Below are 6,570 nucleotides of genomic sequence, written 5' to 3' on the forward strand. Positions count from 1 at the left end.
TACCACAAGGATACTCTTCAAATATGAAGAGTTTAGTGTCGATGCATGACTTAAAGCTTATTGGCATGAAGTCTCACGATTGCCACGTCTTAATGCAACAATTGTTATCAGTGACTATTCGTGAAATTTTGCCCAAAAATGTTAGGCAGACCATAAACAGGTTGTGTTCATTTTTCTCGTCAATTTGCAGTAAAGTCATCGATCCTACAAAGTTAGATGAACTTCAAGGCGAGATTGTTATCATCTTGTGTCAACTAGAGATGTTTTTCCCTCCATCTTTTTTGACATCATGGTATATTTACTTGTTCATTTGGTTAGAGAAATCAAGTTGTGCGGATCGATATACTTAAGATGGATGTATCCTATTGAGCGTTATATGAAGATTTTCAAAAGGGTACGTTAAAAATCCATATCATCCCGAAGGTTCAATGATTGAAAGGTATATTGGTGAAGAAAGTATCGAGTTTTGTTCAGATTACATGACATCAACAAATCCAATAGGAGTTCCTCGCACATCATGGTTGAATAAATGTTCTACAAGTAAAAGCATCTGAGGTGTGAATGTGGTGACAAAAGATCGCGAAGAATTGTTGCAAGCACATCTTTATATATTGAACAACACAGATGAGGTGATCCCTTTTTTGCAAGCACACAAAGCCATTGTGAAGAATAAAAATCCAAGACAATCAGAGAAATGGCAGTTGATGGAGCATAACAAAACATTTATGTCTTGGTTCAAATCTGAAATTGACAAAGAGTCACATTCTTCTCAGACTTTGTTGTGGCTTGCAAATGGTTTAAAGTTTGATGTCGTATGTTGTACAGGTTATGAAGTTAATAATTGCACATTCTATATGAAGACTTTGGATGATAAAAGCATAGTACAAAATAGTGGAGTCAGTTTAGAAGTTGAGTAGCTTCAATTTTCCACATCAAAAGATCAATCTCCTGTACTTGGATCAATGAGATATTATGGTATAATAGAAGAGATATGGGAGGTTGATTACCCCAAGTTTTTTGTTCCATTGTTCAAATGTAAGCGGTTTGACAATAAGAGTGGTGTGAAAATAGATGAATCGGGTATGACACTAGTTGATTTTCGAAAGGTGAGTTATCGCGATGAACCGTTTATCATGGTACATCAAGCATCTCAGGTTTTTTATGTCAAAGATTTTGCGTCTGACCATTGGCATGTCGCTCTTCAAGGCAAAAAACAAATTGAAGTTAATGAAGAATATCTAATTAATATTCATATTGTTGACAACCATTCATTGAAAACAACGACAAATTTGGATGACCACCCTTTACTTGACGATGTACATGCAATTCGGTCAGATCATGATGAGGGGATATACATATGACCAATCCATTTATTTATGTATGAATTTCAAATTTGTGTATAAGTTTTTTATTAATATTACATAAGTCTTTTATTAATATTTCCTATGACTACTATTACATGTTTTGTTAAATTATATGATATTACATAAGTGTTTTATTAATATTACATGTTGTTATGTATTTTGACAGATATATGGCTGACCATCCACATTCATCAAGGGATGAGGCTCCCCCATCCAGACCTACTAGAGGACCTACCAGAATGAAACAACTTTTGGTCAGAAAAAATAGTGGTGAAAGAACACCCGTGAATGTTAATGTGATCATGGGTGTGGCATCTGGCCCAAATGCAGATGACTTCTAATCATACCTTGGAGTAGTGGCACGTGATAAGATTAATATTCTTACTCCATCTTTTGACCATGTGTCTGAGGTTGATCGGAACATTATATGGAACGATATATTGGTAAGTTAATTAATATCATTTGAATTACAGTTTGTTTATATTGATAATTTTGTACTGATACAACTTTATTATGTTTATTTCAGATGACATTTGACATTCCAAATGTCACAACACTTAAAAATAAGTGTTTATCAACTGTTGTTGAAAACTTCTGAGGTTTTAAGAGTAAGTTGACCTCGAGATATATATTTGGAAGCAAAAAAGATAAGTCTCCATGTCAAACATATAAGGCCAGTGATGAGGAGACTTGGCGCCTCTTTGTATAGAGTCGGACCTCAGAGGAATGGCAAGTCAGTATAGTTGATATTATTCAATTCCTCATTAACAAATATATATCATATGAACTAATTAATTAAACATATGTGACAGGCAAAAAAAAGCAAAGCACAAGGAATAAGTGCTCAAAATAAAAAACCCCCACCTATTATCTCGTGGTGGGTATAGGAAGCTTGAGGAGAAAATCCTCAAGCATAAGGTAGAAGCTAGATCATTGTTTAAGATCATCGGGCGCCTACTCTTCTGACACTGCATGGGAAATATCTGAAAGAATTGTAAGTTATCAATGTTCCTAAAATAATAATAATTTCATTATACATACTACCTTGAACTTTTTTAAGAATAATGGTGTTTTGTTATGTTACAGGACTCCTTGGTTGAGCAGAGCTCCCAAGGTCAATTCACTCCAGAGGGTCGCCAAGATATTCTTACCACTGCAATTGGACGACTTGAGCACTCTGGACGTGCGCGTGCTGTTGGAACTGGAGTAGGAATTCTATATTATTTTGGGAGTTCTTCTCGTCAAACTTCATATGCATACAGTGAAGCACAAGAACAAAGGCTGACACAAGAGATCACAAAAAAGCTTCTTGCGGACCTTAGGGAGGAGCTTAGGACAGAGCTTAGGGAGGAATTGTATAATGAGGTCCCTACAGAAGTGACTGACAGATTTATGCGCTAGTTCCAACAGCAGTTTGAGAGTTATGGCATGCGCCCGCTGCCATCTCCTGTACAAGAACAGGAACATGTTGTGCCTCTCATAGGTAAAATTAATAAACATTTATGTTCAATAATTTCTATGTTTTGTATAATCTAACATTTACTCTGACAAGGAGAAGCGGGAAAGGAAGTTGTCCAGCACCAGCCGTCCCAAGGGATGACATGGACGATGCTAGTTCATGTCTGCTATACATTTTAGATGGTACCGGGACGATGCTGGTATAGCTCGTGGAACAATGTTTCAAGCAGCGACTGTTGTTCATGGTATGGAGCTATCAGAGGATGAGGTGAAGGTCTCAGTGGACGATATTATCATACCAAATGCCTCAGTGCCTCTTCCCATAGATGAGATTTTCACTGTGGCACAGGCATTCGAGTCTTTTATCGCTTGGCCTAAACACTTGGTTGGTTCGGTTTCTGACGTCCCGGTATGGAATTCTACTTTACACTTATCAATTTTAAAGTTTACATGTTATTGATGTCAAAACTTATCTTATTTTTCCATGTAACAACAAAGGCATGCAAAGGAGAAGATTCGTTTATCTGAGGACGATCCTCTTGGTGCATTGCAGCAACTTGCTGACATCATTGCAAATAAGCCTTTGGAGGTTGAATATGATGCTAATGTATTTGGGAGAGGCTCTGAGGTCCCAATATACCTGTATAGCCAAGATGTCAGAGAGCTTGTGTTGGGAACAGAAGAGTTGAATATTACATTAGTTCAGCTATGAATGATGTAAGTCTATGAGCAATTATTTATATAAAATTGATTTATATATCAAGTATACTTATATCAAAGGTAATTTTTTATTTCAGGTATATGTTTGGTGTCAGTAAAAACTTGGGGTACAATGATGTCTATGGGTTCATTGATTCACAAGTCATTCAAAAAACAAATGATTTTGATGAGATCACAACATATCTCACAAGCAGATTTGCAAGCGGGAAGAACATACATTTTATTCCTTATATATATGGGTAAGTGAACTTTGTTAACATAATAAAGTTCCATATGTGATTTTAATATATAATAATTAAGTTATTATGAATTTCAGGCGCCATTAGCAGCTACTCGTTATTTATATACAGGAGAGTAATGCTTTGTGGTTCTGCTCATTGCACAAGTCTCCTCCCAAACATCTCAGACAAGCAATTGATTGGTAAGAACCTCAATGTTTGGGCTTTCTTTGTTATATAAATGAATGCTAAAACATTTTTTTTATATATATAGTTCTATTTCAACAAGTACGATGTTGGTTGGGAGATCAATTGCTAACAGTAGAAAGCTTGCATGGATTGGTCTCAAGATTTGACATATGCTATAGCCATACTTTCTTATAGTTGTTTTATTTTAATGATTTTCACTAACTATTTACAACTGTGATGATATATTATAGTGTAACAGACAAAGTGGGTCATATGAGTGCAGATATTACGTAATGTATTGGATGGCACACATTATCCGTGCCCATATCACAAGAGGATGGGAAACGGTAATATTTAGATTTAATGAATTTTGTTTTTCTCTATCATTTGGAATTCTTATACACTAATTAATATCATGTGTCTTGTGTAGAGATTCAAGACTCCTACTCCAATTCCTGAGAAGCCACTAACATTCCTGAGGAAAGCAATTGCAAAACATTTAGTTAGATTATATAATAGTTCATAGTTATTAGATTTAAAATACATTAGAACATGTTGATTTATAGTTATTAGACTTTGTATATTATGTGATGTAAATATTGACTATTGTGTTGAATTTGTGTTGTTATGATATTGTTTGATATGCAGGTCTGTTTTTGTGATAGTGGATATCACAAAAATAGACTTGCTATTAAAAAAAATTGCAGGAGAATAGGCCTCGGTTGTGGCAAAACTGAGGCCAAAGGTTACACGAAAATTTAAAAGAAAATAGGGTTTTGGCCGCGGTTCAAGCAAGAACCGCTGTCATATCCCCAGGTTATTACCTCGGTTCAACCAAGGTAATAACCCCTCCCCCCACCTTTTCTTTTTCTCTTCTTTACTACTTCGTTTTCTAAAGAACCGAGGCAGTAGCCTTCAAGGTATTATCGCGGTTGGAACCGCGGCCTAAAGTGCCAAACCTTTTTACCTCGCCTGTATATGTCGTGGTTCTAAAACCGAAGCGTATATTCAAAAAACAATCGCGGTCGTTTCCCTTCGCTGCACTAGTGTATGTGTCTAAAAATGTCAAATTTAGTCAATCCCATTTTAACTCATTATTTAACTTAAGTGTGGAGATTCTTTTAAGTCAAGAAAGTGTATAAGTCGTAGCCCTTGGAAGAGAAAAAAGAGAGACAAAATGTGTTGGCAAATTCACCGAGTCGCCTCAATAAAATTATGATTCCTAATTCATTCATGGTTGGATTTGACTATAAGAGTTTGACATTAAGTTTGCTGCATAAAGTTTGCCATTTTAACCGTTGGATCATCAATTGGAGGTTTATGGTTAAAGAAAATCATTTTTTTCATTATTGCTCTATTTTAGATTCTTATTTCCTTGTTCTTCATATTTGAAAGCATTATTACTTTGATGTATTTGCGAGTTATAGGCACTTGTTTGTGGTATTGATTTGATTCTCTTATATCGATATTTGATCTTATGGAAGCTTGATTTACTAACTTGTGCCTGTGGATTTTTACTTCTCACATTGAGAGGGTTTTTCCAACTTAAAAATATTGGTGTTATCTTTTGTGAATATTGTTGTCATTTTCTTTTTGTTGTTTCACCTCATAGATTCTTATAAGTTTTGGGAAATATTTTTTCTATTGTATACTTTAGTACTTTTGGTTACTGTTATTATTTCCCATCAAAGTGCTATCAGAGTCGGGGATTAGTCTTGGTGATCGACTCATACGAGTACAACATGATTCTAATATCGAAAGTCTTCTTGACAAAAGATTCAAATAAATGTGTCTTGTTAAGATGAACGGTGATATGAAAGGATGCTCATGATTGGAAATGCTTCCAGTTAAAAGGAAGTATACCAATGTAGAAGGCACTCGCCCTTATTATTGAGAAGACAAATGTGAGTCTAAGTCACACATTGGATAGAAATAAAAGAGTTAAACACCTTATTAGAAGGAAGACCCATAACTATTTTTGCTTAAGCTTTTGGGTTGGAAGTGAGGTCAATTCTTATACGGATTGGACTCAAGTCTCATTGCTATTATATCTCCTTGATAAGTTCTCCCCTCAATATACCCTAGAACCAAAAGTTATTTGAGTAACTCAAGTGGCTTGGAAATCAACAATTCAAGAATTTTGCATACATCAATCTTTCATACGAAGAGGCTTTAGTTTCACCTTAAACCATTAATATTAATTATGAAAATCAAGGAACTAAAAGTTGATAAACTTATCGAGTTGCAATCAATACTTTGCCAAAAACTATGTTAAAAGGGTATGCAAGAGGTCAAATTTTAGTATCTTATAGCATTATGGTGTTAGATTTTTGTTGGAGGGCATACAACTAAAAAGGTATGACTTCTCTCGATGTGATACATATTGACAAACAAAAGTGTTTATGGTATTACAATTACATGCAAATTCCAATGTGCTATTGGACAGAGAAGAGAGACATTTAGAAATTTTTTTGGAACAAGGGAATATAATTATATAATAACATATATAAATTCTTTTATGTTTTAGGTGTTTAGAGAAAAAACAATCATTACCTATGAAGACAAATGATAACCTCAAAAATAAATGGCCAACCAAACTTTTAGAAGTTAGTAACATATGT

The sequence above is a fragment of the Vigna angularis genome, chromosome 1 (assembly GCF_016808095.1).
Source record: "Vigna angularis cultivar LongXiaoDou No.4 chromosome 1, ASM1680809v1, whole genome shotgun sequence".
Lineage (NCBI taxonomy): Eukaryota > Viridiplantae > Streptophyta > Magnoliopsida > Fabales > Fabaceae > Vigna > Vigna angularis.